We start from the raw sequence: 25664 nt of genomic DNA, 5'->3' as shown, positions 1-25664 counted from the left end.
ATTTTCAAAGAAGAATCCAGATTTTTGTTAACATGCTCCCAAAAGTTCTAACAAAATATTAGGTATCACACCACACACATATCTCATCATACACATATGTATATATAATTTACTACTAATTAATAAGCAATTTAATAGTTTTTAAGGGCTTCTGTCCACACCCATTTAGCAGATCTTAGCAATACTCTCCAAAGAAGTTACGCCAGGTAGTAGAATGCCCATTTCCAGATGAGGAAATAGGGACTAGGAGAGATTGTAACTCTTTACACTGTCTTTACAGTGTGATGAAGAGCAATGATGTGTGCACCTGGGCTGTGGGTCCAGACCTATAACAACCAGCAGAGTAACTTTAGGTAAGTCATCCAACCTCTCTGAGCTTTGCCTTCCTTCTAGGACAATTACAGAAGGTGAGTCACTCACAGATACCATTTAACCCGTAAAAGTCTTATCAGTCTGCAGCTCAGCTAATTCAGTAGATGGTCTAAGCCCTAGCTCTTCTTTGCCCCCTCCCATGCTGTACTGCCTCTTAGGAGATCTCACTATGCTCTCCCAACTGAAGAGTTAATTTCATTTGTTTTTTGTTTATCTTTATAAAGAACTGGGCCCTGTTTATCCTTTGGTTCCTGGGCTTATGTACAGCCAGTAAAAACATTCCTCTACAAGAAAGGCTGGTGAGACAGAGGTGTGCAGGCACAGGGGGTCCAGGGCAAAGGGCGTGTCCTCCTGTGACCTCCTCTCACTGCACTGCCACGCTCTCACTTCAGGGATGGCAGGTGTGTGTTTGTTTTCATGGCTCTTGCTATCTTCTTGTTTTTGTTTTCAAAGAAATAGTCCAAAACTCAAGGTTGATAGGAAAGACAGGTTCCTACATCCAGGTCCAGGAACAGGGTCACAATTAATTTAATGCTATTTAAGTGGTCCAGCCCAAAACCTTCCTATCGTGAAGAAGGGGGCAAGTTCAGAAGTCGTGGGTAAGGGCACCCAGCTAGAGGTGGGGACTCCATTGCAAAGAATCACACAGACTCCCTCTGCTGACATAAAGAAAGTTCTCCTACATCCTTGCTGAGGTAGGTGCCAGAGAAATAAGCAACCTGACCCCCTGAAGAGTCTTCGGAGCCTGGCAGTAACCTGAGCTGCTCTAGGTTATTTTTGCTGAGGGCTAGTGGTTCTTAAAGGGACTGTGCTCTGGGTGCCCCTATCCAGACACAGAACACAAATCAATGAAAAGACCAATGTGACGTGGTCACCTAAGGCAGTTTATTGGATGTATGGACTAGATCAGTAAGGTGTGTGAGCAAATATTTTCATCCCCTTTCAAGGGGATCGATTGTAATACCCTGTGTTATAATATGATTGGTTTCAAACATGGAAGTGCTGAATAACACAGCACCCCATTGGTTTAAAATGGAAAATGAAAGCAGGCATGCCCCAAGGCTCTGTCCTCAGCGCCAGGCTGCTACTTAAGAAGGGAGTGGGGAGGAGAGATTAGAGATGGGGGTGGCTACCAGGGCTGTGCTCACCAGTCATCATCCCCATTTAAATGCTCCCTCCAAGCCTGACAGGTATACCAACTGTACAAAGAAGGAAAGTGGGGCTCGGCAAGGCTTCCTAACACACGTCAGAGTTTCGTGATGGGTGAGTGTTGGCCCCTTCCGCTATGTCTACCTGAATGGTGATGATTCCGAAAGCAAATCCTCACCCCATTCAAAAAACAATTCTTGTGAAACAACCAGTCCTTTCATCCTCTGTCCCACATCCCTGAAGTGGCCAGGGGGGAGCAGGAATAATCCAGTAACGAGGAAAGTGGGATCCGGAGTCACAAGTGCCCAGGTTTGAAAACCTGCTTCACCACAAACTCACTGGGTGACCCTGGGCAAGTTGGTTATACTCCTGGAGCCTCGGCGGCAGTAACAGTAATACCTACATCATCAGGCTGTTTTGGAGATTAAATAAGATACTCATACGCGTAGTGTACTTGGAAGCATGCCTGGCACATGGAACCCTTCAGTTAAAGGGTTGCTATTATTAGTTGCGTTAGTATTCCTATTCAGCAAGTGTGTAATTCAAGTTGCCTTGAAATCTGGCAAAGGATAATCATGAGAAAAATAACGTTCAGCTAGCTGTTGGGCAGGTCCTTAGCACACGTGATCTCCAGTGCCCACAACTCTGCCAGGCAAGTTGATGCTACTCCCCTCTGCAGACCAGGGGCACGAGGCTCACAGAGGTTTAGTGACTTGCCTGAGTCACAACTAGGAAGTGATGGAGCAGGGGGTTGAACTCAAGGTCTGACTTCAAAGCCTGTACGCCTTCCACTCAATTGAGAAACAGTCAGGGAATAGAGAGCAGAGGGGAGCATCCTATTCCACAGCTGGTCAGCTCTTCCCTTAGGTCAGCCTCATAACCTCTTTGTCCTGTTTCACCTTCCAGCTATGATTTGGGGTGGAGGAGTCTGATTTCTGTAGCAAGTGCCATATATTATTCAGCGACAGGTAATTCAACAGAGAATAATAAAGCTCTCTGTAATCTTATTAAAACTACATTATTCTAAGTGCTATCTCCCTTCCTCTAGGAATCTTCACGACGACCCTAGGCACAGGGCTAATTATCTTGGAGAGCGAAGGGTGCCTTGATAACTCACTGGCATGAGCTGATATTCTGGAGGAAAATAAAATAGCCAATTTAATTGTTTATAGTAACAATCCTGTTCTATGATCAAAATTTATCCCAAGTAACATGTCCAACACATTACAATTTTTAAATTTTTTTAAAAAATAAAATGTATTGCTACACTTTAATTTTAATATTTGAAGAAGTTTGAATTTATAACCAGTTTGACTCTTCACAGACAATATCTTTTGATAGTTTTCTCATGCAGTCTTGCATACTTCACATTGTTTTTCACTCGTAATCTTAAAATCGCCACGGTTTTATATAACATCCCTTGAAAGGTGCCTTATAAAACAGAAATTTATAGACGGATTTCTTCAGGACTCAAATTCTTGTCTCTCTCCTTGCCCTCATCAAACTTATTTTATCCTTATCTTTTTTATTTTCTATTTTCCCTTTCTTGTTGTTTATTTCGTTTCTTTTGTCACAATGACAGGGTGGAGCAATCTTACAAAACTAGAAGCTCTTCTATAGGTTTCTCAAAGCTGAGTCTACAGACAACCTACTTCATTATCTCCAGGGAGGGGTCCCCAAATCTACATTTTTAGCAAGCTGCCCTGGTGAACTGCACAGGCTGGGATATATCATAAGATCTGTAATCTGCTAAATCCTAGATACAGCTCAATTCTAGCCTTTTCAATTGAGCAATATGCATATGCTAGTTTTAGCAAAACATAAACTTCACTCTCTAGACCTCAGCTGAGAGCATCAGACAATATGCATCTTATGTACTAAATTTAAACAAAAGATTTTAGCACGCACTATTATTTATTTCAATGTGGAGCAATGAGCAAACAAAAGAGGGTTGGATCAAATGAGGACTCCAAATGGATCTAATGAAGACTTCCAACCTAAGTGCTTAAAGGGATGTACCCCCCCCATTGCAGTGGAGGTGTTTGATGCAACAAATCTTCACTTTCAGCATCCTACTGAAGTGTAAAACCTCACCGCCTGTGTCCCTATATTTACGCTCATTATCTAAAACCAACATAAATTGAACCAACTAAGGACCAATGGCTGATACGAGAGGAAAACACTCAAATGGAATTTCTTCAAAAGTCTTCATTTAATGAAAAAGATTATTGACTAATAATGCAGAAGAGAAGCTAAACCTCAACACGTGACATCTTTTGAGAGGTGCTTGGCTTACGTAAGTGTTGATCCTTTTCCACAACACCTTACAGGGAAGTCAGGTCTGTTGGGTCAACAGGACAGGTTACTCTAGTCAAAGTCATAATATCGCCTAACTTGTCACATTTCCAGGCTGTTCCTCAGCCCCTCCTTTCCAATAGTTCAGGACCTCTTCCTCTCCCCACCCCTATCCATCCTATCTCCTCCCTCCAGTTCCTTCCTCTCCTCCCCCTCCTCTTCCAATCTCCTTTCACTATCCCTCCTAGAGCCCACTGCGGACCACATCGCCTTTATCCTTGCCAGCATCTCTTGTCACCTTGTCCTTGAGTGTACGGATCCCCTAAACCTCCTTCGGGTCCTATATCACCCATCAGGAGTGGCTGAGGAACATCAACTAGGGAGACAGCCACTTCCGCTGAGCCCTCTGCAGGTTCAGGTGGGTGTTACCACCTCTGAAGGCACAGGTCAGTCCAGGCTTCCTCTAGAGGCAGCTCCAAGTGTTTCCCATTTTCTTCAATATTATCCAATTTTTACAGAAAAATGACTTGCCTTCTCCTTCACAAAAGCCACAAATAAAACAGAACAAAACAATGAGTTTTTCAAGGAAAAATTTCCTCCATGTATAGTCTCTATGCATCGACTCAGTAACACAGCTCCCTAGCTGTCCCTCTTTCTGCCCCAAAAAACAGAGCTGGGAGCACTCCGGTGGCTCCAGGATCCCGCTGAATCAGTGATCACCATTCCTCTACATCATCCATCTTTCCCTCTCTGATGACTCTTATCTTGGCAGCACACATAAAGAGGTCCACATCTATATAAAAAGCTTTCTGGGTCCCACCTCCGTCTGTCTATCAGCTCATGCCTATGCACAGCCAAGCTTTTGGAAAGAGTGGTCAAGATTATGAGGGCAAAAATATGACTATATTGTTTTCCTGTCTGATTCCAATGCTAGAATAGTTCTTGGTAGGCCCCTAAGAAATAATTCTCATTGTTTAATACTGATGCTTCAAAAAGGCAGAAAGCCCAATAGAAAAGCGAACAAAATACTGCAATGGGCACTTTATAAACAACAGCATAAAATATCCAAAAACATATGACAAGGGTTCAACATCATTAACCATCAGAGAACTAAAATTAATACTACAAGTCTATACCACTACATAACAACCAGAATGGTCAAAATGAGAACGATAAAAATATCACAGCAAGGTAGGGGCAATGAGGACCCTCATGCACAGTCGAAAGGCGTATCAATTGGCACATGCATTTTGAAAAAGTGTGTGGCTGTTAACTACTAACACTAAATACGTACAAGTGCTAAGATCTACCAATTCCATCCCTGGGTATACACTCAATAAGCATGTAAAACTATTCACAGAAGCATTATTTGTAATAGGCTGAAAACAAAACCCAAATTCACCAATGGCTGAATGAATAAACTGCAGTAAATTCATATAATAAGATCCTACACAGCAATGAGACTGAATGATTCTTAGATGCAAAACCATGAATCAATGTTGCTAACATACTGGTAAGTGAAAGAAGCCAGAAACAGCAGAAAACACAGCGTATGATTTCATACATATAAGGTACAAAAATTGGCAAAATCTATATATTAGAAGTCAGCAGTTACCCTTGTGGTTGAAAAAGAAACGAGAAATGCCCTTAGAATGCTAATAATGTCCAGATTTTTTATCTGCTTTTTAGTTCATGAAAATTCATCAAACAGTATATTTCCTTTTATGAATACCTGTTATATCACACAGTTTTAAAAACCTGGACACAGTGATTGGTCCCCAATTCTTTCTTTATTCAAAACACTCTTGATTTCCTTCTCTGTGTCACCCTCATAGAAGCTAAGATCCTTGAGGCCAGAGACTAATAATCATTTTCCGCCTTGGCTTCCTTAGTTCTTGCACAGAACTTGGCACACCAGCTCCCAACAAGTGATTTTGGATGAATGAACGCACATGCTGCCTCAGCCCCATGGGTAAACTCAGTTCTTTTATATGCTCTTGACTCCAAAGCCCGCATTTTCAGCCTCTCTCCTGGGCTGCAGGTTTCAGGACGGCCTGCAGAGCATGGCAGTGGTCATGATCTGCCCTTTATCTGAGAACTGGCTTTGAGTCAGGAGCTTTACATAATTACCTTTTGCCCCTCACCAACTGACTTCAAGTTGGTAACAACTACCCCCCAGTTCACAGACCAGGGAAACTAAGGATCCCAGAGGTTATGTGACTTACCTAAAATGACGCAGGTGATCAATCGTAGAAGTAAAATTGAAACTCAGGTTCTTTCTGTTCCCCAAGCCAGTGATCCTTCCATAGACCACACATGATCATAGACACAGCAAATGTAAAACCCAGGTCATTGCTTTTCTCAAAGGCTCACCTTCCTGGGCAATTCCATCACCACTCACCCTGTGGTGCAACTAGAGTCCTGAGAACTGCCTTCTTCTTCCCTCATCCTTCACACTGACTTAAGTCACTAGGACTGTTTCCTAAGCTTGAAAATCCACCCTAGGCTCACTGTTCTGAATATCCCAGCGTAAGCTCAGGTCACTCATTTTTTCTTTTGAAGATTACTGTTAACTGTCTGCAAACTATGCAGTATTTTGCTGTCTGCACTTTACTGCAAACTGTGTCTCCCAATTCAGACCTGGGTCCCTCTATTTCATGCTCATGATACTGCCTGACAGCTCTTGGTAAAATGCAAATGTGAACACGTCTCTCCTCCTTGCCCACAGGATAAGGCTCCAACATTCCAGCACGGCAAACCCTCCTTTACCTGGTCCCTGCCAAGCATTCCAGATCCTTCCCTGGTGATGTCCTTTCTCCTCTCCCTCCACCCTGCAATCCAGCCACACGAAGATTTCCTGCTTGGTTCTCTGTCTTTGGGGCTTTGCATGCCAGGGCTCTAGTTTCCTGGAATGTTCTCCTGTGTTTAACTTGCAAGATGCAGCTAAGGCATATACTCCTCTGTCAAGGCCTCCAACAGAGCTGAATGATTCCCTTTTATATCACAGCTAGGCTTTGTGTATTTTCTCCTATATCCCATTTCATACTGTACTGCAATATTTTGCTGCTGCACTCTACTTCCAGAATGTTAACTTCTCAGGGATAGACACATGCCTGTTCTTTTCTGCATCTCAGGCCAGCACACAAAAGTAAGGCAAAAATACTCAAATAGTTTTATAATTAACATATGAAACTGACGGTATGTGGGTATATGTCAGCTCAGTCACAGATCATTTACTTTTAAGAATAAAACCAAGGAGTTCCCTGGTGGCTCAGTGGATTAAGGATCTAGTGTTGTCACTGCTGTGGCCCAGATTCCATCCCTGGCACTGGAACTTCCACATGCCATGGTCATGGCCAGAAAAAAGGAGAAAGCCAAAAAGATTGTCCCAAGCAGAAACAACAGGGGAAACAGATCCTTTCTTTGTGTGAAGAAAGGATAAGTGTGGCCCAAAGTTTAAGCTGAAAAGATTGAGCTGCTGTGTCCTGGGGCATATAAGATCCTCTGGCCTCTCATCAATAATTTCCTCCTACCACCCCTCAGGCCAGCCATGATGCAGGGCAGGGATTATGCCCAGGAGTAAAAGGAAAAACATAAAGATCTGTATTGAAGGGGCTATTTCGTGGATTCCAAATCTCTGAACCTATAATGCAGAGACCATCCAAATTCTATCTCAAAAGTTACATGGTACAAAAAGGGCCTAAGACTTTTAGTGATTATTCTCAGAGCTAACCAAGATAGAGGAGAACATTTGATTTATTCCATGGATGAACTACTCTGAAGCACACCAGGTTGTTCTATCATTTCTGAAATGCAGGACAAGAAATGGACCTGTGATAGAGTCAGGCTGGGAAGTTACCACTTTAAGTGAAGAAGCTCAGCAGAGGATTGGGGGGATTGAAGAAGATGAGCATGGTTGTGAGGTGCAAGAGAGAGAAGGGACTTGAAGCTTCATGGTTGAGACAGAGGCCAAGTCACTGTGGGCAGGGATTCTTAATTCACCAATCACGCCACGCCACCCCCCCCCGGGCCCTTAGGTGGACACCAGATGACAGCCAGAAAGCTGGCCTCCCCACAAAGGAGAAGCTAGTTACAGCTTTCAGGGAGAAACCCTCTCCACCCCACCCCCACCCGCACCTCCCCACTCCATGAAGACTGCAGTTCAAAGGCTCTCCCTGGAAAAAAGAAGATGGAAAGAAGCAGCCAAATACCCCTGGAGACCCACAGAAAAGCAACACCTCTGTTGATATTCCAAAAAAGAGAAAGGGGAGGAACCTTGAACTGGAGGAGTCTTAAACCAGCATTGTTTAATTGCCTTTTCTTGCTTCCTTTCCAAAGAGAGGAGGGAGGTGGGTGACGGCAGCCTGATCACGTAAAAGACCAGAGGGCAGCCGACATGAACTTCTATCTGGCCTCCATACACAAAGGCCGTATTATAACACACACATAAAAATATGTGGGCAAGACTCAGAAGGCTGGTGCCTGATCACACCCCTCCTCCGGCCCCAAACTCACTCCCAACCCCGTGCTTTGAATGCATTTGTGTACACACACCCTCTGACAGGACACGTTTGTCATGTTGCCATGGAGCTGACATCTCTGTAGTTTCGATGGAGGGATCACCCTGCTTTTCCACCTCCAAAGGCAGAGGTACGAATCACACATTAACTCCAGCAGTCTTCCAGATTTTTGGTGGCTTGTCTCCTCCGTGTTCACATGAACCCTTCGTTTGTTTTTTTTTTTTTTTAACTTATTCTCTGTAAGGCTGCCACAGTGGAAGCTGCAGGCACACTGATTCCTGTTTCTGTAATATCAGTATGCAGGGCACATGTGGATCTGGGAGCTTCCTTGCCCCGGGTCCCTCCCTTCTAACAGAGTTTATGACCTTATTGCATCTTAGGACAGGTGATAAGAAATGCAAAATAGAAATCAATCCACAGTTAGTAAATATTCTGTGAAACACATAAAACATCTTGTAACCAGTAGCTGTTTTCTCTGACACGATATAACGGAATCTTATTTATACGCGATGGGCACTTCTCAATAGGTCTCCACAATCAAAATCCTATCTATAATACTTGGGCAAATACAGATACACTTCAGCAAGTTCCCCTTGGGGTTCACTGCAAAACTCAGCTATTATCTTATTATTTAAAAGTCAAATAAAAGAATCTAAAAAAGGACCACAACGTGATTTGCGAATGTAACCTCAATATTTACACCACCCCCTCCTTTCGGGATTTTGCATCTTACAAGAAAGGGTTGATTTGACTTCTACAAAATTAAGTGCAAAGGTATTCAAGAAAGTCATTTTGATTTCCTACCTGGAGATCTGCTTTCGGTCCTAGTCACACATTCTCACAATCTTGAGTCTCAATTTCTCAGGTAAGTTCGCCAATCTGCTGACAAGAAGTTTCATATTATGACTTCTCCTCCCACAGCGCATAAATTAAGCCTTGACTATGACAATGACCTTACACGCTAACCAGAGCAGCAGAACTGAAGTTATTGGTTTGGAGAAAGAACATAAACCTGTGGAGGTGGGAGGGGCCCAAAAGGTGGGCGATGGCCAGAGAGCTGAGCCAAAGAAAATGTAAAAAGTTTAAAATTAGCTTATGAGCTGCAAAATAAAGAGTGGTTGGCACTGGGTGATAACCCAAAGGATACAATAAGTATGTAAACAGTGAATTATTGATTATTTGAATAACTCATGCAGATACTCCTCCCTCCAAGGGGTAAAGCTGAATTGTTCTCCCTTAAGTGTGGGCTGACTGCCAAAGAATAGACTATGGAAAGAGAAAAGCCGCAACTTGACAGCGGAAAATCCAGCAGATGCGATCTTAACCAAGTGATCAAGGTTAACGTCACCAAGGATCAGTTATGCCAACAGGACACACCAATAATAGAATGCACCTTCTGTGGTCTTCTTCCACAAAACCCGTAACTCCAGTCTACATGACTCCTGCCCCACACTCTTCAAAAACACTCATCCCTTCTGAAGCAAGTGGAGTACGTCATGGAACACTATGTTATGTTATTTTATAAGGTCTTACATCTTATGTTCGATTATATTACGTATTTTAAAAGTGAGTCACCAATTAATACCGAACGAACTTTTCAGGAAAACCAGACAATTCTTTAAACATTAACCAAGCACTCAAACAGACCAGCCTTTTTAGGTAGCAATTTTGTTTAAATGGTAATTTTTCTTTATCTTTAACTTTAGTGCTTCCGTAACACATCAGAATGACATCTCCAACTGCTGTAGACTTCAGGTTTTTTTTCTAACCAGGAATAGTATGTATATTTTCACTATGAGTAGCAACAATGTGCCTGTTATTGGTGATCCTGGCAGTTATTTAAATAGGCTGACTTTCCATAGATTTCAATGGCACAACAGCACCGACGGTTCAGTGTTAGCCAATTGCAGGACCTGGTGACCCCCCTAGCAAAATGCCCCATGCTGCTTGTGGATAGGCATTCCCCAGCCTCTTGGCTGCATGACAGCAGCCACAACAGCCCACAAGGCGGGTGGAGGGCCGATGAATAAAATGATAAATATTTGTGATGAAACAGGATGTTGGGGGGGGGAGTAGGGATGGAATAGTTCAAGTATTGAACTATTGAAGCTACTTTGAAACTTTAACAGTATTCCCTTGTTGTAAAAATGGAGCAGTACACAGATCTTTTCTCCAGTGTTTCCCCCTTTATTGTAAATAATTTACAGAATTACTACTGTACAACACAACATCACCCAAGCATAAGATGTAACTCTAGGCTATTGAACCATAAGCACTGTACTCCCAACATGGGCTGTAATCACCCACTGAAGACAATTCAAACCTTGATGTGAAAATATAACTTTTTTCAGGCCAGAAAACCCTTTCAAGAGATCTGTCCTTGCTGCTGATTGAATATATAATTTAAACAATTATTTAATAAGTTAAGCCTATGACCTTAGTAAAAGAATAATAATAATTCACAGGCTCAGGAGCATTCCTGTCAAGAATAAACACAAGAAGTTCTGAAATAAAGCAAAGTACTTCATTTATGTAGAGTATCAAGACTCAAAGATTTCACTTATATGCAGTCTCAACACCCAGTGCAAAAGATTAAGTGATTCCTATTTATTCATATACTGATTCTGATACCTAATATACCTCTTAATTGATATCAAGAGAACAAAACAGAAGGTGAAACTGCCACTGTGGTGGTACTCTTTGGGAATCTTTCTTTTTTTAATTTTTTATTAAAGTATAGTTGATTTACAATGTTCCTTCCATTTCCGAGGTACAATAAAGTGACCCCGCCACCCATACACACCCATCCTTCCCAACACACACACCACGGGAACCATTTTTAAGAAAGTGTTGTCACCAGCAATGCCTTCTCGCCACCGACAATATTCCTCTCTCTCATCTATTTCACCCCTCTCTTGTGTTCTTGCTGATTATTCCACCCAAACAGAGTCAAAAACAGCTAAAACTAAAGTATATCTCGGACAATTTGCTACTTTAGAGCAACCTCTGAGGCTTTCTTTCACGGAGAGTGTCCTAACACTGATGGGTCGTTTTGTTATAAGGAGAGAGAATGGCAGCCAGGTGTTGGGGGATGAGGGCAGAGGAAGGAACGGAGCAAGATGTACAAGCTGAGTCAAGACTAAATATAAACATAGGAGCTTATATGGATACAAAACGTGAGCTTCTAGCAGTGATTCGACTTACGCCATCTCAATTCACCCTGGCTGGATTTCAACTAGTCTATTCTACAAGTACTTCCACATGAAGAAGTAGGAAATGATACAGATGAGTCTAAGACACATGGCCTACTTTTGCTTCTCCTCTATTATACTAATCATCCCTAAATATGATTTATCAATCCCTTTTATGCCAGAGAGCCCTTTTGATTCCTCTTAAAAGCCATCTCATGGAAAACTCAGTAATTAATGTTTGGAAGCAATGCTAGAGTCAGAAGGTCACAGTGTCACATATACTTTCCTTCAATACATTAGGTATGTTTCTATACATCCTGCTGTTCAGCATGAGCAACAGGACAGCAAACTTGAAACGACAAAAATAAAACATACAGAAAATACAGTAGGTGCAAGATCAGAGATGAATGTTATATTTCATCCCAAACACTATCAGCACTGATAAATTTCCCTTAGTGTACTCAGGTCTAAACAGTAACTTGCTATGGATATTAGTTCCTATCTCCTTTCTGAATGAAAATAAGGCAACTCAATGAAACCGATTGCCCTTTCTCACCCCCCAAAGAAAAAGAAAATCCCAGGAGTTCCCATCATGGCGCAGTGGTTAACGAATCCAACTAGGAAGCATGAGGTTGCGGGTTCGATCCCTGGCCTTGTTCAGTGGGTTAAGGATCCGGCGTTGCCATGAGCTGTGGTGTAGCTCGCAGACGCAGCTCAGATCCTGAGTGGCTGCGGCTGTGGTGTAGGCTGGCGGCTACAGCATCGATTCCACCCCTAGCCTGGGAACCTCTATGTGCTGCTGGAGCAGCCCTAGAAAAGGCAAAAAGACAAAAGAAAAGAAAGAAAAGAAAAGAAAATCCCACATACAAGCACATCTCTACCAAGGCTGAAGATATTACAAATGTAAAACTGAACTTATAACATTCTGTAAGAATAGTTTGTAATCCATCCGTTCTCATCTGTCAATCCTAACTTGCCCCAAACTTCATTCTTAGCCTTTCCAATTGCATGGGCTCAATTTCACGTCCCACACCACTATGTATCAGCTAAGTAAGCATGCACAAACTGTGGTTTTCATACCTACCAACCTGGGATAAGAGCAGGCTGATGTGTCATAAGCACATTTCTGGTATGACTCTCTGTGATTTATTAAAACCAGCTTACTGTTTTGGTGATTTTGTTTGCCCATTTATTGTATAATATCTTTGATATGATGATTTATCTTCTAAAATTACTTAAAGGAAACAACTTTTCACTAGCTTTTTAAATTCTTTCTTCCTCCTTGTTTGAAATACTGGAAGATATACTGAACTCCTATCTCTAAATCAGTTGAGAAATATACTGCTCAACTACTAATAAAATAAATACTTATCAGGTAACTAAGGTTTTTTTAAATGATGATAGGATCACTTAAACTAATAAAAAGAAAATGCTGAAATGCTTTATAAATTCCAAAAGTACATCCCAGTTACATAATAGAATCTGAGGTGCAGGAGAAAAACCAACAACATGGCACCATTCAGATAATCAATAAGAGGGAGATAAAGTGATTTTTACAAAAGGCCAATGATTTGAAGCCATATTTCAGAAATTATATTTTCATTTTAAAATTAAGACCCTTAATTATGCTTAAAAACATAAGACACTTAAAATGCTTAAAAATACATGGAAAATTTGATTTCTAAATACACATTTTTTAAAGTATTTTATAAATATAAGAAAAATTTTTATTAAACCTGAAGTTACATACATTTCTTAACTTACCAGCCAGCTTTGCTGCATTCAAGTCTTAAATGTAATTTTCATCTACATTCTAAAATCTCCATCTGTAAGTCTACATTTATCTGTAGATATAACAAATATTACTTGTTAGAGCCTCTAAATATTAAAAATAGAAGCTGAAAATTCCCCTCTAGCTCGATCATTCCATGATTCTAGAATATCTAAGTCTATGAAAATCCAACACACTTGATGGTTGATGGAGAAGCAACATGGACAATGATAATCAAAGAACCTCACTACCTTTAGGACCATAACTTTAAAATAACTTTGAAAGCATTCATTAAAAACTAATCAGAAATAGGAATGGCTCAGTGAGTTGAGTATTTAGTGTTGTCACTGCAATGGCTCCGGTCACTGCTGTGGCACGGGTTCGATCCCTAGCCTAAGGAACTTTTCATGTGGCAAAAAAAAAAAAAAAAAAAAAAAAAGCCCTAATAAGAAATAGATACACTAGATAAAACTAAGCAAAACAAAATAAAATCACATTGAGAAATGCTAGAACCAAGTATAAGTAACAGGAATTAATATTTATATAAAGAGCTCACAGAAATTTATTTTTTTTAAATAAGTAGAAATAAATTAGAAAAGATGACAGGCCAATTCAGAAGAAGAAATATAATTATAAAGAAACCTCACTAATAAAGAAATGCAAACCAAAAGTGACAATTCAGGGAAGACTTTTACCTCGGCACAGCTATAATAAAAATGGAAAGTGACCTGCAAATAGAGACCATGTATAATAAAAATATTCAAACCCTTTGACACACATTCCCACAGGAGAAAAACTGAATAATCAGAAATAAGGGAATTTTAAGAATACTGTGACCATTAAAATAAATCACAATTACAGGGCCATTTAAAATTAGAGTATAGAAATTAGCAAAATGCAAAATGTTTATAAAAATATGATTTTGAAAAGAAGGGCCATATCAATAATGTGATTATAACTACTTCAAATGTGTGAGTTTGAGCAAAGATTAGAAGCACACACAAAAAATTAAAAATCAGGTCAATAGATTATAAAAGATGATGGGATAGTTGTGTCTTTTATTCACGTGTGTTAGAATAGTGCATGTGGGATAAAATGAAAACTTGGCAAGAATAAATGAATGAATGCAGTAATCTAATGAGTTCCAAAATAAAATCTCCCAAATGCATCAACCAGTACCTACCCTGAGTCAACAACTATTCCCCAGGCAAGTTCACCAACGGCCGGATCTGTAAACCCAAAGCAAGGCGCCAATTTACACAAAACGAGACCGTGAAGGATCCACAGCCTATCCATGTCCCCTGAGCCATTAATCCACACCCAAGTCTTTAGAACACTGACTATCACGTTTGTGATGTCAGGGACGGTGCATCGTTATCCCTTTAACTGTATCACATCCATTATTTCTACGGGAGTTCGTGACACGCTACCAAAATCACGTTGTTTGAATACAGGCAGTTCTCAACTTACAAACACCTGACTGAGGAAAACCAAAAATAAAACCAGCTGCTGCTGTCCCCGGGTTGTCGCCTTCTAACACTATCAGAGGTCTGGCCGATACTCCCAGAGAGACTCAGCTGTTGTGAAGGAAAGAAAAAAAAAAAAGTCTTAAACTTCTTAGAGAACTGGAAGGGAGGAAGGGTCGAAAGAATGAAAGCAGGACCAGGCAGCGAAACCACACAAAGCCAGGGCTTACCCTGATAGCACTCAGTAAAAAACATCTAATGAATGAATGAATGGATATCCATGTTCATTCCTGTAGCTGGAGTCTGATGACCCTGCCCCTTATCCTATTACCAAGAGCCTGATAACAGGCCTCCTTCCTGGGCTCCTGATTCATGGAGCTGGAGCTAAAAGGGAATCAAAACCCAGAAACAAACAGCTGCGATCAACAGGCTGCCCACTAAGGAAGTTCAGAGGACAGAGTCCAAGCCCACGTGCAACCCAGAGAGCTCTGCTTCCAAAAGCACAGGCACAGAGTACGTGATACACAGAGACAAGATGAGACATAAATGGCAAAAGACAGACAGAAGTTGAAAGACTAGCAGAGCTTATTAATACAGATACCTTTGAATGAGAGATCAAAGAAATGTTAAGTCTTAGTGTGTTACAGAAGAAGTAAAGATGGTGTCAAGGTGAGGGTTGGGGCTAATCTTGTGACCTCTCAGAGCACCAGTTTAATGTATTACTTGAGATGACCTCAAAGAAGCAGAACCACTTTATAAACAGCTGATGTCTAGTAACCTCTCAATCCATGGCACCCTATAATACATATTCCTCTTTTGAAATTTTGAGCCATTCTATGGCTCAAAAGTCTTCCTCAGCTCCTCTTAACCAAGTGAATAGAAGAGTCAGAGAACCTCAGAATTTGAGGAAGTTTTAAGGCCTTTAACTCACAGTGAAAGGGTGAAACAACTTGACTTGTTCATTCAAGATCCATCACGACATGGTCCAAGCTATTCTCCTTGTGATCCTGATTCTGTCCTGGCGCATTTCTTGCCTCCTGGCTTTCATTCATGGCCACCAGGCTGAACGACTACAGGTGCCAGCACCATATATCATAATCTATGTGAATGGTGCCTTCAAAAGCTTGGTCATATTCGGCTCTTAGCAGCCATATGGGGTGCTCCTACTTTCACCCATAACATTCTCTCCACCTGGAATGCCATCACCCAGTCCCATCTCTGCCTCTAAACATGCTAACCATTCTTCAAGGCCCGTGTCTTCCATAAAACCTTTCCTAGTTCCCACAATTGTTTGTAATCTTTTACTTTAAACTTTCATTTCATTCGGTTTATGCCTCTTTCATGCATATTCTGCCTTCTAGTACAGGGAGTTAGTTATGCATGTTTTACAACCAATGCTAGATTGTATGTCTTCTCCCTGAAAATGTAAATAGCATAGGAGTCACCTTTTGGTCTACATAGTTCCAAGACCACTGCCCAAATCAGAACAGTACTTAAGAAACTATAGGGTGGGACTTTTGGTTGGGATGGAAATAGATGATTCAGGAACTAGAAAAGTTAGAGGGAGTTTAGTTTAGACTGCAAAGGAATATAGCAGTGGGAAACACAGGACTAAATTTTGATAACGTGATGCCCTCAAGCTCACTAGGCTGGAAGGAGCACTAAGTGGCAGGATGTCACTGTCAAGACTAATTTGGTCTAGGACCAAACACATACTTATGGAAAAAAAGAACTTCCTCTTTCCCTCTTCCTTCCTCCAGTAAGACACAACCTTCTGAGAAAATAAATTCTATACAACCAATTAAGAACAGTCTTGAAACAAAAAATATCACGCATGATTTAACCTGTCTTACACAATATCAAAAAATAATTTTCCTTTTTAAGTTAACAAAAACCTACTAAAGAGCAAGTTTAAAGAACACACATGTGAAACACCTAGAGAACAGGTATACCATTTCAGAGGGACTAAAATATGGTTTTCTCTACTATATGGAGCCCATGTTTCTGCCCAGCACATAATATGTATTTTCTTAATTAGAATGCAAGCTAAAATATCTATTTTAATAGGTGTGTCGTTCCAAGGAAATCATTATGATATATTGAAGGATGATTAATCATATAAAATATGATTCAGCATTAGCTATGTAGAAAGAGACACCTTCTAATCAGTATAGACAAATTTCTATACAGAAAATATCTGAATATTTTGGAAGACTTTAAAATATCCTGTGTTCATGTACAATGTATAGTGTACACTGCTTGACAATTTAAAATATTTTGGTATATATCTACACATATGAGCGTTTATAATCTGAAGAACAAATTCCAGGCATTTTAAGACAATTTAAACACAAACAGGGCAAAGCAAAGGCAACCATATTAAAGAGTACAGACCTGGAGAACTAATTACATACAGAGTATGTAGAAAAAGTGTTCACACACCAAAAATTTTTGAGATTTTTTTAATATATACCTTATTATATTAAAGGTACACATTAAAGGTTAAGAGGACTTGGCTCTCAGAAAATTTCCAGGGTCATTATCATCAACATAGATTACCTAGCATACCTGTTTATTTATTTATAATACTAGAGTCATTATCGTGAGCATAGATTACCATAGCAAAGCTGTCTCTTTATTTATTTATAACCATATACACTCATGGACCCCCACCCCCTGCCACCATAAGACAAGGAGTACATTAAGCCCTGAAAATATGCAGGACCAGATGGGACAAGCGTGGTCTCAGCCCTGGCAGAACTTAGATTCTAAGAAAAAAGATCAACAAATAGTTACTGTAAACTGGGGTAACTCAGCCATGCTTTCTTAAGCTCCTGGGATGCATGCATTCGCTCACTCCTTCACTCTTCAGCTTCCTCACTGGCCTACATTTCGTTTGCCTTTTTAAGATCTTATGTCTGATTGCTATAGTTTGTCTATTTCCTTCTTCACTTTCAGGCTGTCAGCTATCACTTTGCAATCAATGTGCCATCCTTTACCAGAGACACTCTTCTCTTTCCATCTAATGTACAGCACCTAATCACCCCTAAAAGACTGGATCATTGAGCCAGTAAAAGCTGAGACTAAAATAAGGCCAAACGAGAGCCAAGTGATGGCTTAATAAGTGTTTTATATTCTTGTGGTTTGATGAAATTATTGCTTTCTCTCTGATGTGATATTTCTACTATCTCACTGACCGAGGCATACATTTGAGAAGACAGTTTAAACAAACGTTCTACCCACAAAATTTCCCACCTCTTCTCCCATCCTCTTCTAAAAAAAGTACAAAAACATAAAAATGCCATGCTTCTGCTTAAAAGAAATATCCCTGCTGTCAGAAAAGATTTCTTTAGGCAGAGTACTTAGAAATGGTATCACAATATGTAGACTATGCTTCCCAAAGGGTAGTCCTCAAATCACCTGCATCAGAATTACCTGATTTTCTTCTTAAAATACAAGTTTCCTGTGCCCTTACTCAGACCTAGTGAATCATATTTATAGAGCCGAAGAACTTGAACTTTTTTTAAGCACCTCAGGAGCCTGTTGAACACCATCATGCTTGAAACCGCTGATCTAAATAAGCAAAGAGTGCTTACTGAAGACGCCAGGCTGAGCTCTAAAGACCCAAGTTCCTATTTCACTATCAGTCTGTAACTTTTACTGAGTGCCACCCTCTACAAAACACTGGATAAAATTAAGTTTAAAAAGTTTTAAAAAGAAAGTTTAAAGGCTGCCGCTGCCTAGGAAGCTTCCATTCTAACCAGGAAGAAAACACACAGACAAATGAAAAAAGTCTTTAAAATAGACACAGAAGGAGCTCCCTGGTGGCTCAGCAGGTTAGGGATCCAGCACTGTCACTGCAGCAGCTTGGGTTGCTACTGCGGCACAGGTTCGATCCCTGGCCTGGGAACCTCCACATGCCACAGGCGCCACCAAAAATTTAAACAAATAAAATAAAAACATAAAACAGACTCACGAGACCCTCAGGGGGAGCATACGGGTGCCTGCAGCAGTCTCATGTATGGCGGGCGCACAAACACCGAGAGGAGCCAAATCCAGGACTGAGCAGATCATCATTGGAACTCATAAACGACAATTTCCAAGACATGTTTCGGGCAGAAATGAAAAGGGGAGATTTTCAAACGTGAGCCTCTGAAGAGGTGTGGAGGTTACCAGAGGGCATTTAAGATCAAGAAGAAAATATGTATCATCATATCCTCTTGTTACCACAGAGAGAAAGAGAAATGCCCGGATGCAGGATTATTAAAGCATTCAAATACTGGTTTGCAGTAACCTTGAAAATGAGCTTTTACAAATATATGTTATTTTTGAGACAGAGAAAGAGAAAGTACTGATTTGCTCAGTTTATAGATGAGGAAACTAAGAATCATCTGAGGTCCTTTCTAGATCTGGTCCTTTCCTTCCATCAGGGATTCTCTGCCCAGCCCAACACTGCCTCAAATAGAAGGATCATTAATTCATCGCCAGCCTTCAAACCAGCAAATTAGTCAAAAACATTATACTTCTCCCTCCCTGCGTGTTCTGTGCGTGTGCAGGTACAGACATGAGCCTACATGTATGCACAAGAGTATGTGTGACTAATTTAACTAAACCGCTTATTACTTCTTCATAAAGAGTCATGGTATTTTAGTATTCTCACAGATGCTCCAACAGCACTAGCATTCATGGCAAATTATGCTGGGAAATAATTGCAGTCTCTTTGATTTGTGATCAAAACGTGCCCCGCCATCACTACACTGGGTGAGCGATACACATCTCTCCTCTGGCTGTTCTGTCCAATACGATGACCACAGGTGCCTGTTTAAATTTAATTTAAAATTAGCATGACATAAAATTAAAAACTCAGTCCCTCGGGTGCGCCAGCCACATCTCGAGTGCTCCAAAGCCCCATGTGGTTAGTGGCTCTCCTCTGGCCAGTGCAGATCCAGGGCCTTCCCACCACCACAGAGTTCAGCTGGGCCCCGTTTTCCAGAGCACTTCTTCTGAAAGTATACCTACAGATCCCAAACAAACAACCATTGTCTCTGACATTTAGTTCTAAACATATGCCAACCACAGTGATCAAACTTGGGTCCTTTCCACTAAGGCTGTCCAGGTCACAGTTTCTTCCTCAGAAACCCACTAACCCCTTGGGCTCATCATATTTCTTTTTTCGTGGTTGTTTTCATTCTGGCTTGATAATTATGTGCAGATCATCTTCCCTACAGCTGGTTCCTCCAGACCAGGGGGGTCATAGTCATCTGAACACCCTCTCGCAACCCAACTCAGTGAGAGTTCCGTAAATACAGGATAGTCTTAGTTAAAAGATGACTAGGTAGAACATGTTACTAATGGGAACATCCAGAGAATTAAAACATAGGTATGAAAGGAAGAAAGAAATAAGAATCTAAAGCACGATTCAGGTTTGTAACCATTGTGAAGAGGTAACAGCTTAGATCAAAATATTGTTTGGGCTGCACATTCAGAAGGAGAAAAATCAAATTCTTGCAGGAATTCTTGTAGGTCTGAAAATGAACTAAGCTGATATAAATCAGAAGAGCGCTGATCTGTCACCTACCCTATGACACTGTCATCAGCCAGCATACGGAGACAGGCCCCAACCACTGTGCTTTTCCAAAACAGTTTGCATCAGTTTGATTCTTATTTATGCAATTACAATAGCCTCAAAAACTCAAGCTTTGGGATTCAAATGAAAATCCCCTCTTTTACTCCGAGAACTTCTTCTGGATGACTGAAAAAAGAAAAAAAAATAAAAAAGGTGATTTTCCTTCATGTTATCATTTGGATAGTTTCAAATTATACAAAATATGAGTAATATCCAATATTTTGCTTTACTTATTAACTAAAGCCCATACTTTATTCACATTTCCTTAGGGTTTATTGTGTTGTTTTTTTCTTTTTCATTTTTTAAAGTTTTTTGAAGTATAGTTGATTTACAAGGTTGTGGTAATTTCTGCTGTAGAACAACAAAGTGATTCAGTTATACATGTACACACATCTATTCTTTTTTTTTTTTTTTTTTTGCTTTTCAGGGCCTCACCCCTGGTATATAGAAGTTCCCAGGCTAGGGGTCCATTCAGAGCTACAGCTGCCGGCCTACGGCCCCAGCCAACGCAATGCCAGATTCAAGCCAGAGCTCACGGCAACACCAGATCCTTAACCCATTGAGCAAGACCAGGGATCGAACCCACATCCTCATGGATCCTAGTTAGGTTCGTTAATCGCTGAGCCACAATGGGAACGCCACACATCCATTCTTTTTCGGATTCTTTTCCCATATAGATTATCATAGACTATTGGGTAGAGTTCCCTGTGCTGTACAGCAGGTCCCCATTGACCGTCCATTCCATATACCTCAGTGTGCACATGCCAATCCCAAAACCCCAGCCCATCCCTTCTCACACCTGTCCCCCCTTTGGTTACTGTAAGGTGGTTTTCAAAGTCTGTGTGAGTCTACTTTTAAAAAACCTATTAGAGGGGGGAACACTCATGAATGAGGGCAACTGGATGTATCTATGAAGATGGAAAAAATTAAAAAGGAAAAGTTACCACACCTCTCAGGGTTTGATTGAGCCAACTATAATGCAGTTTCCCCTTCTCTATAAGCTGCTGGTCACTTTCCCACAAGCCGTGGAAGCTGCAGATACCTACAGGGCCTCCTTAGACCAGGGGGAAGGTGACTTCACAGGAAACGAAACCAGGAAAAAGAGTGAGGGCATGAGTGATGACAGTCAGAAAGATGCCCGATAAGGGCGAGAGGGTGCTGAGGTGGCCTACAGAGGAAGCGAAACTTCAAAGACACGTAAAAGCTTCATTTTCCACAAGAAAGTCACCCACTCCTGCCCCAACCTCACCTTCACCCCCGTCTCCTCTGCTCATCACTGTGGCCTTTCTCCATTGTTAACAAGTCAGACTGATAAAAAGCAGGCAATCAAAAGACCCACCCTGCAAAATGCTCCATTAGTCAAATCACCAGCAGCAAGGTGCACCTTCACACACACCTTTCCTGGCACAACATCCCCCAAATGTGCTCAGACTTGGGTCCTAAAACATTACCAGCTCTCGGTATAGGAACAAAGGCACTGGGGAGGGGCTCCGATTTTGCAGACAAAGTACAGGTGATGGAGCCTGACGGCTGAGCACCCTGCATGAGGATCAGGGCTTCACCGCACATCTGTATAACCTGGACAAGCTGTCTACCTTCTTGGCGCCTCCATTTCCTCATCTGTCAACAAACTACAGTCACCACACACCATCAAACTTAAGTTGCCCACCAATTCTAAGACATAGGCATTTTTTCACATTTCAATTTTTTGTTGTTTCTGTTGTTTTGCCTTTTCTTGGGCCGCTCCCGCAGCATATGGAGGTTCCAAGGCTAGGGGTCGAATAGGAGCTGTAACCACTGGCCTACACCAGAGCCACAGCAACGCGGGATCCCAAGCCGCATATGCGACCTACACCACAGCTCATGGCAACACCAGATCCTTAACCCACTGAGCAAGGCCAGGGATCAAACCCGCAACCTCATGGTTCCTAGTCGGATTCGTTAACCACTGCGCTATGACCGAAACTCCCCTATTTTTTTTTTTTTTTTTTTTAACATCCCAACATTTTTGAAACCAGGCTGTGTCTTCCTCTCATCACGAGCATCTTTCAATTAATTGGAGGCTTTATTGTTCTTTCTTAGAAGTACATCACATGCTATCTCACAACTGATGGCACTTTAACATTTATGAAATATTGGACAATATTCTTCGTGGGGTCTGGGTAAAGATTAAATTTGTTCATGGAGTTTGAGTATCTAGAATATTTGCTTGGCCCTAATACGTGCAATTATTATTAGTTACTATTCTTAAATTGATGACTCTGAAAATGGAGACATCCATAGAGAAAATAATATAAAATCCTTCCTTTTTTCTATGCCCACCCTCACATCCATCTCAGCTACTGTACACACCTTTTTGGGACCACATCGGACAGAATAATATAACCTGTATTAAGATATTACGAAAGGATGGGAACTGGGTCTTGACTGTCCCCGCCTCCCTTATAAGGTCTTACAAGGAGGCAATCTGCATGTATTTGAATTGTGTCCCCCTAAAAGATATTGAAGTGTGAACCCCGGTACCTCAGAATGGAACCTGATTTGGAAATAGAGTTGTTGCAGATATAATTAAGATGAGATAAAACTGGAGTTCCCATTGTGGCTCAGCAGTAATGAACCTGACTAGTATCCATGAGGATGCGGGTTCAATCCCTAGCCTCGCTCAGTAGGTTAAGGATCCAGCGCTGCCACAGTATAGGTCACAGACTCGACTCAGATCTGATGTTGCTGTTGTCACGGCTGTGGTGTAGGCCGGCAGCTGCAGCTCCAGTTCGACCCCAGCCTGGGAACTTCCACATGCCTCAGGTGCAGCCCTAAAAAGAGGAAAGAAAAAAAAAAAGAGGTGATATTGGAGTTGAGTGGGACCCTAACCCAGTTTGACCAGTGTTCTTATGAGGAGATGCCATGTGAAGACACAGAGAGAACACTTCGTGAAGACGGAAGCCAATACTTGAGCAATGCATCCACAAATCAAGGGACCACAGGGATTGGAAGCCTTGACCAGAAGCCAGGAGAGAGGCAGGGGACAGATGCCTCTTAACACCCTTGAAAGGAACCCATACTGCAGACACTTTGCCTTCAGGCTTCTAATATCCAGAACTGTGAGAAAATACATTTCTGCTATTTTCAGCCACTAGTTTGTGGTACTTTGTCTCAGCAGCCCTGGAAAACTAACATCCCTCCTCATGCAGAGGTGCTGACTCTGAAGTCTATTGTTGTCCTTCTTCCCTACCCAGTCCTTCCCTATCTTCTTGGTGGGCGCACTCCCTTGTTTCAGACCTTTAAAAGTCAGAGTTTCTCCAGCGTCAGCTCCAAGGCTTCTCCCACTAAATACCCTCCTGTACATCTGCTCGTCCACTCCAATTTCATCACCATCTCTGTTCTGGTGGCTCCCAAATTTCTACCCCCAGTCTAGCCTCTGCTCTAGACCCACGTGTTCAACTGACTACTTGACATCTTTGCTTAGATGCTTCAAAGCTACTTTAAACTCCACAAATCCCAAAACTAGAGTCACCATTCCCTCAAACCAGGCTCCTTTCATGCCAATGAATGGTAGCTCTGCCTATTCAGGTGTAAAGGCCACCCACAGCATTCATTCTTGACAGTTTCCTCTCCTTCACCTCCATATCCAATCCCCCACCAAATCCTATGTATTTGTCTCCACAGAAATTTCTCAAATCTCCCCCACTGTTCCCCCATTCGCCACTTCCACCACTCCACTGTAGTGGATTAATCCAGTATAACAATCCACTCCCTAGATTACTGCCATACCTCCTGACTAGTTCTAGATTCACTCTTGACACCCTCCAACTTGTTCTCCAGAAGAATGAGTAATATTCAGAAAGCAAATCTGACCCTTTTGTCTCCGTGCCTAAAAGAGCTTCTAAGGCTTTCCACTGCATTCATTTTAAGATAGAGACTAAAATCCTAGGCCAGGACTCTGCATGGAATGGCCCTACCGCCTCTCCCAGCTTCACCTCGCTTGCCTCTGGTGCTCCAGCCATGGGTTGTTGGGAAACATGTCCCCACCCATCAGAGGGCCTGTGTGCAAGCTGCTCCCTCTATCTGCAGAGCCAACCAACTCCTTCACTTAGTGTCTCCTCATCAGTCACTATGGGCTGAATACACCCTTGATTTCCCAAAAAGATGAAGCTGCCCCATTCTCTTCTCTCCTGTCAGCTTACTCATCTCCACTGTAGCACTTAAGCATACTTTGTAATTATATACCTGTACAATTATTGAGTTAATGCAGATGAATGTCCCCCACAGAGGCATAAACCATGCTTTCTTATTCAAGCTGTATCTCCAGCTCTTAGAACAGTGTCTGGCACATAACAGACACTCAATAAACATTTGCCCCAAGTCCATGATTTTCTTGTCTGTGGAAAGGTTCATTTGTGCCATATATTAGATTGCAGATATGTGATATCATATGGTATTTGCCTTTCTCTTTCTGACTTACTTCACTCAGGATCAGAGTCTCTGTTCCATCCATGTTGCTGCAAATGGCATTGTTTTGTTCTTTTTTATGGCTGAGTAGTATTCCATTGTGTATATATTCCTAATCCAAGAATAGACTTGTGGTTGCCAAGGGGGAGGGAGAGGGAGTGGGATGGATTGGGAGCATGGGATTAACAGATGCAGACTATTGCCTTTGGAATGGATTAGCAATGGGATCCTGCTGTGTAGCACTGAGAACTATGTCTGGTCACTTTTGATGGAACATGACAATATGTGAGAAAAAAGAATGTATACATGTATGTGTAACTGGGTCATCATGCTGTACAGTAGAAAATTGATGGAACACTGTAAACCAGCTATAATGGAAAAAAATAGAAATCATTATATAAAAAAATAAATAAATAAACATCTGCTAAATAACAATGAATAGTAAGCCAACATGATATATGTGTTGAAAGCAGCTGCTGTGTTTTAATTATCTATCATATTGTAATGCCAATTCTTTCTTTATATACGATATTTTTTAAATTCCCCAAAGCTTCTACTCTAACATAGCAGACACAGAAAAATATTATGGGCAAGAATTTAGGTAAACTAGATTTTACACATATTTCTTGTAATATGGTATTGGTAATGCTTATGCTGCCATAAGCAATTATTATTTACTTAATTTATGCCAGTAAAAATTTCAAATCTAATAAACTTTTTTTTAGAGAAAAACAAATTTCTGGTCATTTTATTAGAAATTGTTGATAATTTTCTTTTTTCTTTTTTTAATAATGATTTTTATTTGTTCCATTATAGCTGTTTTAC

At 41.2% G+C, this 25664-nt stretch overlaps 1 protein-coding gene across 14 annotated transcripts in view; it reads right to left on the bottom strand.

The window, feature by feature from the left end:
* HIVEP2 (human immunodeficiency virus type I enhancer binding protein 2) overlaps nt 1-25664 on the bottom strand; it is a 196265-nt gene that overhangs the window by 141984 nt on the left and 28617 nt on the right. For 5 of the 14 annotated variants that reach the window (XM_021072405.1, XM_021072400.1, XM_021072392.1 and 2 more), the window contains exon 2: nt 9141-9215. The exons of 4 other annotated variants lie outside the window; for them this stretch is intronic. The gene's annotated coding sequence lies outside the window, so the exon portion shown is untranslated. Of the gene's footprint in view, nt 1-9140; nt 9216-13291; nt 13372-20342; nt 20517-25664 lie in introns of all 14 variants that reach the window. 5 more of the 14 variants (XM_021072375.1, XM_021072419.1, XM_021072441.1 and 2 more) reach the window with 3 other exon arrangements.

This window comes from Sus scrofa, chromosome 1 (genome assembly GCF_000003025.6).
Source record: "Sus scrofa isolate TJ Tabasco breed Duroc chromosome 1, Sscrofa11.1, whole genome shotgun sequence".
Classification (NCBI taxonomy): Eukaryota; Metazoa; Chordata; class Mammalia; order Artiodactyla; family Suidae; genus Sus; species Sus scrofa.
The sequence above is the reverse complement of the archived record's forward strand: the minus strand, read 5'-3'. Positions and strand labels throughout refer to the sequence as shown.